Below are 12805 nucleotides of genomic sequence, written 5' to 3'. Positions count from 1 at the left end.
AACTTCTTAGACGGGTCAACTTCAAAGATGATTTGATTTATGTTGCTTTTTGCCAGTGCTTGACTCCAGGTCAAGCCCTTCTGTGAACTGGGCTGAGATCTCGACAATCTAAAAACGCATTTCCTGCCAATAACTTTCGATAGATAGGATTAGATCAACGCAACCAAGTCACCACTCGGTCGCTTAAAGGGAATATATCTAACAACAAAAACTTTCTCAAGTCGCCTCAAGAGCTTTACTGTTCAGCTTGGGGGTTGTTATTTTGTGACCACACACCAGGAATACCTTAAAAATAATCGTTTGAGCGCCGAGGTACTCAAATTGAAAACGGCTGTATTTTGAATAGGAATCCCAGACTGTAATTCTCATTGTGACGCAGGTTGTGCGACTCTTAGTTTTCGTCCTACCTTTTGATCATCAGCATTCCATGCGATAACTCTAGAGGTACAGATTTGAAATTGTGCCGAGAGCTACAGAGTTCGTTTTGGGGGTTGAATAGATGACAACACACACGGAGAAAGTTTTATGGCAGAGAATTTGCATGCGTTAGCTAGACTGTAGGTTTGACTTCCTCAATCCAACGGTCTTGATCACCTTTGACGAATGGGAACCTTTGAAAACAGTACTATACAAATAATGATGACGACCGGAAGTCCAGACTCCTGACAGGAGATCTGCACACTGCAAACCGCTCGCTGATTAAACTTTATTTAATTATATGGCATAGTTTTGGAGCAGTTATGAGCAAATCATTGCAGGTGTTTCTAAATTAAAGTACAGCGAATGTCCCTTGAACGTTTTAAGATTCAAATTGTCAGAAAACTTTCCAAAATGGCGGCTTATACAAACATCCGTCTGAAAAGCACGAATTATATTATATTAACTGTGCAATTGATGTAGCCAGGCATTCTCTCTCCCTCTCTCTCTCTCTCTCTCTCTCTCTCTCTCTCTCTCTCTCTCTCTCTCTCTCTCTCTTTCTCTCTCTCTCTGTCTCTCTCTTCATCTTATTTGTATAAAATATAATTAAAGATTATCAAGATAAGTGTTGAAGCTATCACTTGTTCACCATGTTTTGCTATCGGAATGTGTATTGATTATCATTTCAAGAACGTGTGCATAAGCAATCTGCTTGTTAACGTTCTTAATGTTGTCATTGTTTGAAACGTGTGGATGAGAACACGCTTAAACCAAAAGCACGAATCCTTATTACCACAGATGGCCACAGAGCTAGATTTAGTGTTGCCAGCGATACCGGATCAAGGCCAGATACACACGCAAAAACAACCCAGAGCTACATCTGTCGCGCCAGACGATGTTGGCCTTTAACCTTCGTTTTAATTTCAAACCCAACAGTTCGATTGTGTATTGTAGCATCCACTATACTTGACTATGGGTCAGCCAGTCTCGTGAAGCGATATAAAAACATTAAGTGAAGCTGTCGGCATCAAAGTAACAGATTGACACACAAAAACCAGTCATCGCCGAGACTATATTCAGATAGTTAAAGCCAGGTTGGGATTAGATTTTCATCATTTGCGACAGCTTTGGAAGGCCGAAGATACTTTGCTGCAGGAGTAATCGTAATTTTTGCTCTTATTTTTGAAAGACTCTATCTGATAATTTTTTGTCATCATGGGAAAGACACTGGGAGAGGTGAGTTGTAAGTTGTTGTCATGTGTATCATCGGTGGTGGTGGTAATGGTGGTGGTGGTGGATGTGATGGGGTGAGTAAGTTGTTGTTATGTTTATCATCGGTGCCGGTGGTGGTGGTGATGGTGGTGGTGGTGGATGCGATGGGGGTGTTGTTATTACGACTCATGTTTGTTTCCAGCTGTATTTCCTCCTCTCCTTCAACCTCGTCCATCACTATGATTATCATCATCATCGTCATCGTCGTCTTCGTCATCCCCTCTCTCTCTCTCTCTCTCTCTCTCTCTCTCTCTCTCTCTCTCTCTCTCTCTCTCTCTCTCTCTCTCTCTCTCTCTCTCTCTCTCTCTACCTCTCTCTCTCTATCTCTTTCTCTCTCTCTCTCTCTCTCTCTACCTCTACCTCTCTCTCTCTCTCTCTCTCTCTCTCTCTCTCTCTCTCTCTCTCTCTCTCTCTCTCTCTTGTGCAGCTTATTAGATATGTTGATTTCAGATCATATGCTCACTTGTGAAATTATTCCGCAAACAGTCTCACCCTACACATGAAAGACCAGGCTGTCGATTTTGTATATGTCAAAAGCGGTGGGATCAACTTCTCACGCGCAAAACAAACTTGGACAAATCTTTTATAGTGAAAATGATAGGTTGCTTGCAAAAAATAGTACATTAAAAGCGGTAATACCGGCAGAGCTGGCAAGAAGAAACCCCTTTTGCGACTTGGAAACGATCACATGCATTTCATATAATGTCGTTTTCCTTTAAAGCGTATAAATACAGACTGCCTACGTGACTGCTTGTCACGGTTTGGTGACATGGATTGGGAAAGAAACACTCTGTGGGGTGCCTTTCCGAAATTGCGATGCAAAGCGCCTGTGCTTATCGCAACTGAAGGATTTTTTGCTGACTGAGCTTAGCACGTGAAATTCGTTTTATCTCCACGCCTGGGCTGGAGTGCGAGTTGTGATATTGTGTACAGGGTTTCCACGTGCGTAATTTTGCTGGCTTAGCAAAATCAACTAAAACAGCGAGTCCTTTGTAGTGAAGGAAAAGTAACTAAACTTCTGAAAGCTCTGTGTCCACTTGTACATAACATTCACAAGAGAGGAGGTGAGTTTGGAAACATATTGATGCAAAGAGTTCAGAATCCTTTCTGGAGAGATGTTTTCAAACATTACAAACATTTTGCATGCAAATGTGTCCCCATCTCCTTGGGTGATTTTGCTTCAGAGCGTCTGTATTATAATGTACATATTTGCATAGATAAAAAGGTTATTTTTAACAGGAATTGGATGGAAAATGGCATTATTACAGTCGGTCACTTGATGAGAGCTGATGGGTTTTTGTCATATAACGATTTTAAATTGAAACATCCAAATTTACAACTGAATTTTGTTTTTTTTCGAGGACGTTATGCGCTCAGTTAAGAATTTTCATAAAAGACTAAAGTCGTCAGGTGTTTCTTGACTGGGTGTTGGAGGATTTCAACGCAGAAGAGACTCAGTACAAGGGTTGTGGCTACTAATTCGTCGACGGGCGAAAGCCATACAAGGAAGCGGATTCGCTTAAGGAGACCTACACTTTCATTAGGCTGTTGAGGTAATAAATCGTTATTAAACGCTGTTTGACGAGTCAATGTTTGTGGAATGAAATACTCTCTGTTGTTCTTTCCAAGTTAGCGCATAATATGCTCTTTTTGACGCTAAAAGTATAATCTGTATATGTTTTTTGCAGATATGGAGAGAAGGAGGGAAAATGGCTGATTTGTTGTTTTAAAAGTTCGTTATGCAGGCCACGTGCTCTATGAAATATGTAAGGGTGACATGTTTAAAGGTGGAGTGTGAAGGGTTGCGTGGCATGTTTAGTGCACCGATGCTTTTTGTTGCAGCCTACTTACTTATCTTTGCGGGAGTGCGGGGCTGCTGTGTGCTGTAACCGGAACATCACCTGCTGTTGGCTGTAACCTGGTGTTCTGCTGTTGCTGTCGCTGTTCTACCTTCTACACTACTTACCATTTCTGGTAAACTACGGGGAGGACCTTCAGCGACTATTCCCTGCTTCGTTCAACGCCAACCGGCACTACAATCAACGGAGCGCTTGTGGAGATTGACTATTTACGGGTCGCTCACTCAGTGGCAAAAGTCTAAGTGGATCGTGCTATTGCACCCTTCTTACCACCAAGTCATATTTTATATTTATGATTTCATTTGAGTGGTGACGTGGGGTGTGTGACACCTGACCTGCGCCTTTGCATAACTGCTATCTTTCCTGTCTTTACACGGGTTCAGCGTGTTATTATCATTTAATAAACTTTAACTGGCATTTTGTCAGTTACTTTCCTTACGTCTTTGACGTAAGAACAACGCTTGAAGTGAAGTATCGAGGGAGGTGGCGAGATCGTATATAAACAGGCGTCTGAAACGTACACTTTTGTTGATTCTATCTTTTTTGTGTGACTGCGAGAGTGGATCGTGCTGTGGATAGTCAGTTAGCAGTAATTGACCGTTCATAATCACCTTTTGTGATCTATGAAACATGACATTGCTGTTACTGTTATACAATTTCTCGCAAAACACGTGCTGATCAAGCAGAAGCAGACAGGCTCAGTCGCTTGGCCTTTTTTGCCTTTCAATGTTATGTGCTGCGCTTGTTAAGCCAGTCCTCCGTTTCTTAGACGCTAGATTTGGCGAGTGTGGCGAGGAAGTAGCGTTTCTTAGTCAATTCTCGCCGCAAGGAAATCTAATTTAGCGAGCTGAACTGAGCTGCGCTGAACTTTTTTTTACAAGGATGCATAATTACACACACACACGCACGCACGCACACACACATACACACACACACACACACACACACACACACACACACACACACACACACACACACACACACACACACACACACACACACACACACACACACACACACAATGAAATACGGGAAGTGGGGGAAGCGGAGGTTGAACTGACCTAACTCGCACAAGGGGAACGACACAGTCACAGCCATTGGGCCTTTTCAGTCGCGTTGCACAGTTTTAGTTAGACGAACCTGCCGCTCTACAGCGTGTTTTGCATCTCACAAAATAGACATTACTGGTTGTTCCCTTTTTGTCATAAAATTATGTCCGCTTAGCTCAGTGGTTAGCGCTGCGATGCGGTTCCTGAAGTCGCTTGTTCGAGCCCCGTCATTGCTATCATTTTTTAGTGTATTTTTTATTAATCATGCGCGCTTTTCCTGTTCAGTTTATAAAATATGCTTTTTGGGGGGCAAGGTTGTTTTTGTTAAAGTTTTTTTTATTTAAAACAAATTCTTTTATATACACATTCTGAAATTATTGCAGACAAAATAAAAACAACATATTAGCGAAGTCGATGTTCGGGGTCATTCGCTGTCATATGTTTTTAAGCCGAATAAAAACCTTGTGAAACCCTACAAAAACGTCATGAAATTACGCTACTTCCAAACGTAAACCAGGGATTGATACCAATTGATCAATTTCTATGAGTATGTTTGCGAACAAAAAAAGGTTTAAAGAAACAAACACCATCATTATGCAAACTGAACATGCCACTTGGGACTTTTTGAAATTGTGTCGGACTTCAGATTTCTGTGCATAGTTCCGATTCTGGAAAGCTGTTGTCTCACAAAGTCATGGAATAATGCATTCACATACCATAAACGAAATTTGACCTCAGAACTTATACCTTTTTGATGTTGTTGTTTTGTTTAAATCGAGGAAGTGAATTCTATGTCGAATTTTAGTCAAAAATGCACACAAAAAAACATATAATATATGCGTTTAGCATGTGTTTTCACCATTGAAAGCGCAGACTTGCCTTCTGTGTCAGCTGCTAATGTAGTGTTTAAGTCGGCCTCTGAAGTCGTATGGCTCAAAAAAGGGAAATGCAATATTCAATCGATCAAGAATTTTTCATTTAATTTTGTATTTATTTTTTCGTTATTATTGTCATTTATTTCACTAATTTTGTTTCTTTTCTTTTCTGATCTGATAACCAAAGGGAAGTAAATGCATACGACATGTGTACTAGAGTAAATCAAAGTTACGCTGAACCAGTCTCCTGGTACCTGAGAGGATATAACAAGCATATGGATGAATTATGAATATCGCTTGTTCATTTCAATGCTTGTTATTCTCTCATGTGCCAGGAGACTGGTTCCGTACTTACTCAATTACTCATGTCGTATGCCTTTCGAGCGCTTACTTCCCTTTGTGTGTGTGTGGTGTTTGTGTGCGTGCGTGCGTGTGTTTGTGTGTGTGTGTGTGTGTGTGTGCGTGCGTGCGTGTGTGTGTATGTGTATGTGTGTGTGTGTGTGTGTGTGTGTGTGAGTGTATGTGTATGTGTGTGTGTGCGTGCGATCTTCAAATAGCTATCTGCCTCATTTGTTAAAGATTATTTTATTTTATTTCAGATTGTTCTGGTCACGGTGTTCTGCCTGGCCGTTCTGGTAGCCATGACAACCCGGCCGGTGGAGGCGGAGTTCGACGATCTCAGCCCAGCCTGCAAGTCGCTCGTCAGGCAACAGTGCAGCGAGGACCAACGTTGCACGTGCTACAAGCTTAAGGACGCCAGTGAGAAATGCCCCGGCAAGGATGAGGTCGGGGAGAATCAGGAGTGCGGAGATCTCTTCGAGGAATGCAAGGACAAAATGGTCTGCGGCTACACAAATTAATACAAAATAAATGAAAACAAGCTTGGTATCTATAGTCACCCGTCTTATTTATTCTGTCCTTTTTTGCTCACCCCCCTCTCACGGCTGTGTTGATATACCTTAATCAGTTTAAAAACAAGAGCAATTATTTCAAACAATAAAGTTGTTTTGTGTCTGCATTTACTTCTTGTCTTTTGTTTCTTTATCTGTGTGAGTTTCGAATTAACACAAACTCTTCGCCCACACTGACAAACGCAAACGCCACACACACACACACACACACACACAAACACACACACACACATGCACATACACATACACAAACAAACACACGCACACACACATTCACACACACGCACGAACGCACACATACACACACACACACACACACAAACAAACACACACACACACACACACGCACGCTCGCACGCACGCACACACACACATATACAAATACACACCCACAGACCAACACACACATACATGCACACACACATTTGTGAGCTTTTGTGTGCAAAATATATCGTTTGCTAAAACAAGTCAAAATGTGACCCTCCACCACGAAATGAGTCGCATGTCACCTCGCGCGGTTCTGCGCTAGGCTTAATATAAGTCCGGGGAGTGTCTGGTAACAGTGTGAGGGTCACCTTAGTCACAGGCTTATAACTCAAACAGTTTTCGCTCTTTTCTAAAACGGTTTTCACCACTGGATAGCGCATAAAAACCTCTTTAGGAAAATGTAAAAATATGAAAATCATGCAAAGGTGACATGCGACTCATTCCGTGGTGGAGGGTCACATATATAAAAACAGTGTATGCGTGTTCGTGCGCGATTGTATCATGCATCCGCACCGAATATGCATACCAGCGCTCATTGGTTAATAACAGGGTATTTGATGATTATTTTCCCGTGGGTAGCTTCCCTTTGCTGCATAATATTTACATAAATACTATGTTTTAGACCAATGAGCGCTAGTATGCATATTCGGTGCGGATGCATGATTTGACGCAAAGTGGATATTAGCGGCTCGCAAACGAAGATTCGTCCAAATGATGGTTAAAAACAACCTGCAACGGACGGAAGCTGAAAATTAAAGGTACATATGTAAGGTACAGTTCAAACAATCATTCAACTGTATTTATTTGACCTTACACAGACTGTAGGAAGAGGCAAACCGTCTTGAACAAAATGTTCCCCAGGAAGCGACTCCAAGCACACAGAAGACTCGAAGGTGAGTGATGTACCTTGTAGTCTTTCTGTGATAGTAGTACAGTGGTCGCCGCTTAATAAAACCGTGGTTAATAGAGCCAGCCGCTTATAAAAGCCGATTTCAGACGGTCCGGATTTATCACTCTATCTTATGTATTAGAAAAAGCCGGTTAATAAAACTAACCCGCCGCTTATTAAAGCCAGTTTTCTCAGAGAAATCACGTAGTTTGTGACTAAAACTCACATTAGCTTGTTCTTGTAATCGCTCAAGTCATAGGCCTATTTATTTTCACACCATCGTCACTGATTTGCGTGAACGTGCGAATGTGGAAGCCGGGCTATCGGACTTGACAGGTGATGATGAAGATGACGAGGAGGATGAAGAGATGCCACCCCCACCGCCTTCAAACACAGAGATGAGGCAAATAATGACCCGCCTTCGATCTGGTCTGGAAAGTCGTGGTTACCGCATGGAAGAATTTGAACCATTCGCAGACTCAGTGAGAGAACTGATGTGGAAGACGACCAACAAACAAACACTCATAAAATCGTTCTTCTCTGCCGTGTAATGATTCGTGACGGTGACAGTGAAATTATTGATGTACCGAAGTGATCAAAGTAAACGTACATGTATGTACATAATTAATACAAAAGTTCAACATCCTTCGTGAAGTTTTGTTTAGATTCAAACAAGTGTAAATGACGAAAGAAAGTGACTGAGTGACGTAAACAAAAGAGAAGATTTTTTTTCTCGAAAATAACGTATTCCTGGACCGCCGGTTAATAAATCCGCCGCATATTAAAGCCATTTTTCGTCGGTCCCGATGTGGCTTTATTAAGCGGCGACCACTGTAGTCCAGTGGACGATACCTTCCGCCTGTGGCTTGCCTTGGGCTTACTGGTGATGAAAATGCACTGCCAGCGATTCTTAGTATACAGCCAAACATTTTCAATGATATTATGATCTGAGGATTGGTGTGGTTGAGAATGACATTTCATCTGGTTATCTGTCTTCTAGTCATGGTTAATTCGAGACACATGGCAGTTAGTATAGCCATAGAGAAACAGATGGTCAGTGATTACTGATATCAGCACAGAGAAGGAATAACAAGTCGCGTAAGGCGAAAATACAATATTTAGTCAAATAGCTGCCATTTTTCAGCAAGACCGTATACTCGTAGCATCGTCAGTCCACCGCTCATGGCAAAGGCAGTGAAATTGACAAGAAGAGCGGGGTAGTAGTTGCGCTAAGAAGGATAGCACGCGCGCTTTTCTGTACCTCTCTTTGTTTTAACTTTCTGAGCGTGTTTTTAATCCAAACATATCATATCTATATGTTTTTGGAATCAGGAACCGACAAGGAATAAGATGAAAGTGTTTTTAAATTGATTTGGACAATTTAATTTTGATAATAATTTTTATATATTTAATTTTCAGAGCTTGTTTTTAATCCAAATATAACATATTTAAATGTTTTTGGAATCAGCAAATGATGGAGAATAAGATAAACGTAAATTTGGATCGTTTTATAAAATTTTTTTTTTTTTTTACAATGTTCAGATTTTTAATGACCAAAGTCATTAATTAATTTTTAAGCCACCAAGCTGAAATGCAATACCGAAGTCCGGGCTTTGTCGAAGATTACTTGACCAAAATGTCAACCAATTTAATTGAAAAATGAGGGCGTGACAGTGCCGCCTCAACTTTCACGAAAAGCCGGATATGACGTCATCAAAGACATTTATCAAAAAAATGAAAAAAACGTATGGGGATTTCATACCCAGGAACTCTCATGTCAAATTTCATAAAGATCGGTACAGTAGTTTAGTCTGAATCGCTCTACACACACGCACACACGCACACACGCACATACACCACGACCCTCGTTTCGATTCCCCCTCGATGTTAAAATATTTAGTCAAAACTTGACTAAATATAAAAACGTTTAAAGCATCGTTGTCTCATGTATTCACCCAAAGCTTTCAAAGGTCAACTCTAAATCAATTACTTAGCCCGAAGTATAATTGAATGTCTACCCTGAGAAACGGAAATTGACTCTGGTCGGGAGGATTTTCGGATTTATAACAACAACAACAACAACAAAAACAACAACAACAACAAAAACAACAACAACAACAATAACTTACTCACCCCTCTCAGTGACTTTGCCATGATTACAACAAAATGCGTGCTAGTTTCTTTTGAAAAGTTGAGACAAAATGGTGATTTCTCTTTTTGCCAAGTCAGGTGTGTGCTTCTTCAACTGCTGCCGCAACCGCAACAATGCCTACCCGGCTAAAATATTCTCATCAGCACATTAGGACGGCATGTGTTACACACATTTGGTTGCGTCATTGTTTAGGGTATTACAGGTGATACCCGTCGAATGGTACAGTCTCTTTCACAACAATCCTGCAAAACAAAACTTAAGACCCACCTGTACACATCTGCCTTTTACCTGTGAGTGAACTCAAATGAGCAAAGCAATCAAGGCATTGAAGCTGTTACTGTGATGAGATGCGTGCATGAGATGTTTGAGCGACTGTGCCTAATGAGAACTTTTTTGTCCGTTGGTTGCTTGCATTCTGGGCTTTTTTTAAAGGAGATTTTTTGTTTGTTAAAGATATAGTGTCCACGCCGCCATTTTGGAGAGTTTTTTTTGTCGAATTCGGCCGATTTGAAGATTTTGGGGAATCTAGTGTACCTCAATTAAGACGCACCTGGCCCGGTTTGCTCAATAAAGCACCACAAGTATGCTAAATAATTAATTCAAAAGGAGTTTTTTGACGTCTGCTCTCCACCATTTGAAGATTAACATTGGCCGTCATAGACTGGTTTTCGTCGCGAGCGTGCCGTTTTCATGACGACTCAAAACAATGGCGGATGGGATGGCCGCTTAGTGAGAACAAGCCCACACGTTTCTGTAAGAAATCGACTCAAGGTGGTTCAGAAAGCAGCAGACTGACTGGGAACGACACAGAATCACGGGAAAGTCATGCTCGACGCACAAAATGCAAAGTTATCAACAACAAGCAGTCGGACAGTTGGATACAACTGCATGAGTGTTACCGTCGTGTGCACTGACTCCCCACGACGCTCTCTCCTGCTGCCCGGATTTTTAAGTAAAGCAAGTGTTGTCGTGTAGATTTTGGACAGACCTAGACAAATGTTGCTGCCGTTTTGTCTGTGTGTCTGCTGGTGTGTTGTGCGAATGAAGCATCCATCAAGCGAGCGCACGAACGTGTATTGTGCAGGGTCGATTGTGTCCCGTTTTGGTTTGAACACGGACACGCCACGGTGTGTGTGTGTGTGTCTGTGCACTGCACAGGAGCTTGTATCAAAGTGCCGGTCGATCATTATTTACTCCTTCATCCATACAGTCTCCTTACAACTACATACTACGCATTCGCTAGTGAATAGTGGTAGCCTAGTAAAGGTGTACATGCAGGACTCATAATGATCAACTGGCGGTTGGGTAAAAGCTCCTGTGGTGCATTGTATAGGAGACAGAGGCTGACAGACAGACAGAGTAGGTAATCCCCCTAAAATTTGTTTTGAGATGGAAAAAGTAGGGTCAGTCAGCACAGTCTTTGGACGTAGTGCAACAGAAAATGTTATTTATAAGTGACATTTTATATTGTCAGCGGTATGAGTTTTTCTGTGCCTTAAGTTTTTAATGTTGTGCTTTTGTAGGAAGAACTATGATTGGAGCTTATTGTAAAGCTTTGTGAAATGGTAACTTTTTAACGAAGAACACATTCTTCCTCGGACGGTGTGCATTGAAGCAAACACTAAATGCGGCAGAATCTCATTCATCCTTTCTTTTTTAACTGCCATTTTTAAGTGTCGCTGTGCATGTTGAAAGCTTCATGTTCAGAACTGATGTTGCTGTAGAACTGTAAGTAATTGGCCAGCCTTTGGTTTACACTTAGTGTTTTATATGTTGCTATAATTACTAAAACAATGTTTTTTAAATTTTCAGGGAAAAAGCACCCGGACATCAAACATTCTTGCAATGTGTGGCAATAATGGTTTAAAAGATCATCAAGGTGAGTTTAAATGTTTATAATTCTGATGTAAGTCAAGCTTATCTTTTATCTTGAGTAACTATCTCTGTCATGTCTCTCTCAGGCTGCTCGACGACAGAAAAGTTGCCAGGAACCGATTCCTTGAGTGTGGCCAATTGTTCCCCATTTCTGGTTCACTTGAACTGTAGGCAATTTTGTTGAGTGATTAAAAGTTATGGATTCTTGAAAAAGGTGTGCGTTTGAGGATAAGACACTGTCAAAGTTTTGAAACAGTATTTTTCTTCTTCATGGTTATAAAAAACTGCAGCACCTGTGTTCAATTTCTGAAGATGCATTATTACTACAGTGGCACCCCCCTTTTTTCACCAAATTCGGAATCTAAAAATATATACATATGTTATGTTTACTCTTAAAATTGGATCATAATTAACGAAAATAGGTTAATTAGTGCTACGATAAAAATGTATGAAATCGACCCAAAAATTATTTCATCTTATTCTTTATCATTTCCTGATCCTAAAAACATATAGATATAATATGTTTTATTCAAAACAAGCTCAGAAAGTTACAAAGAATACAGAAAAGCGCGCTTCCCTGGTTACCGCAGTAAGCTATTGCGCTATTCTGCCTCGTCAACGTCACTTCGTGTTGCACGGGAAAACTGCCGCGGGGATTGACGAAGCTGTATTGTCTCGGTTAAAGGCACAGTAAGCCTCCCGTAAACCATCACAGAGCTCCCCGAGCGTCTACATACAGTACAAGCATACTTCCATTTGAACGCTTACCGAACGGGAACATCCTGGCTGCTTTCTGTCGAGCGTGAGAAATTTTCAAAGAATTTATTTTCGTTGACTTGGTCCTCTACAACAATGGCGCCTCGTTTGGGTGCTGGACGGCTGTTATGATTATTCAATACCGGAAATCACGCCCGGACAGTAAGCCTCCCGTAAACCATCACAGATACTGTCAGGCTTTTACACACAGTACAAACACCCTTCCATTGGAACGCTCACCAAACGGGAACATCCTAGGTGCCCTACGTAAAAAGCGAGCAATTTTGAAAGAATTAATTTTGCAGATTGTCTCGAACACTTTTTGGACCCATCCTGAACTCAGGTCAAAAATGAGTTACTTCCCTTCGGGTCTCATTCTATCGATGTAAACTGGCCATAGCCGTGGATCGATGATTATCAGAATGTTTTTGGACCGTGGTGCGTTTTTGCGCTAGACCTAACTTTTAAAATCTAAATAATAAA

Source organism: Littorina saxatilis, linkage group LG2, assembly GCF_037325665.1.
Source record: "Littorina saxatilis isolate snail1 linkage group LG2, US_GU_Lsax_2.0, whole genome shotgun sequence".
NCBI lineage: Eukaryota > Metazoa > Mollusca > Gastropoda > Littorinimorpha > Littorinidae > Littorina > Littorina saxatilis.
The sequence above is the reverse complement of the archived record's forward strand: the minus strand, read 5'-3'. Positions refer to the sequence as shown.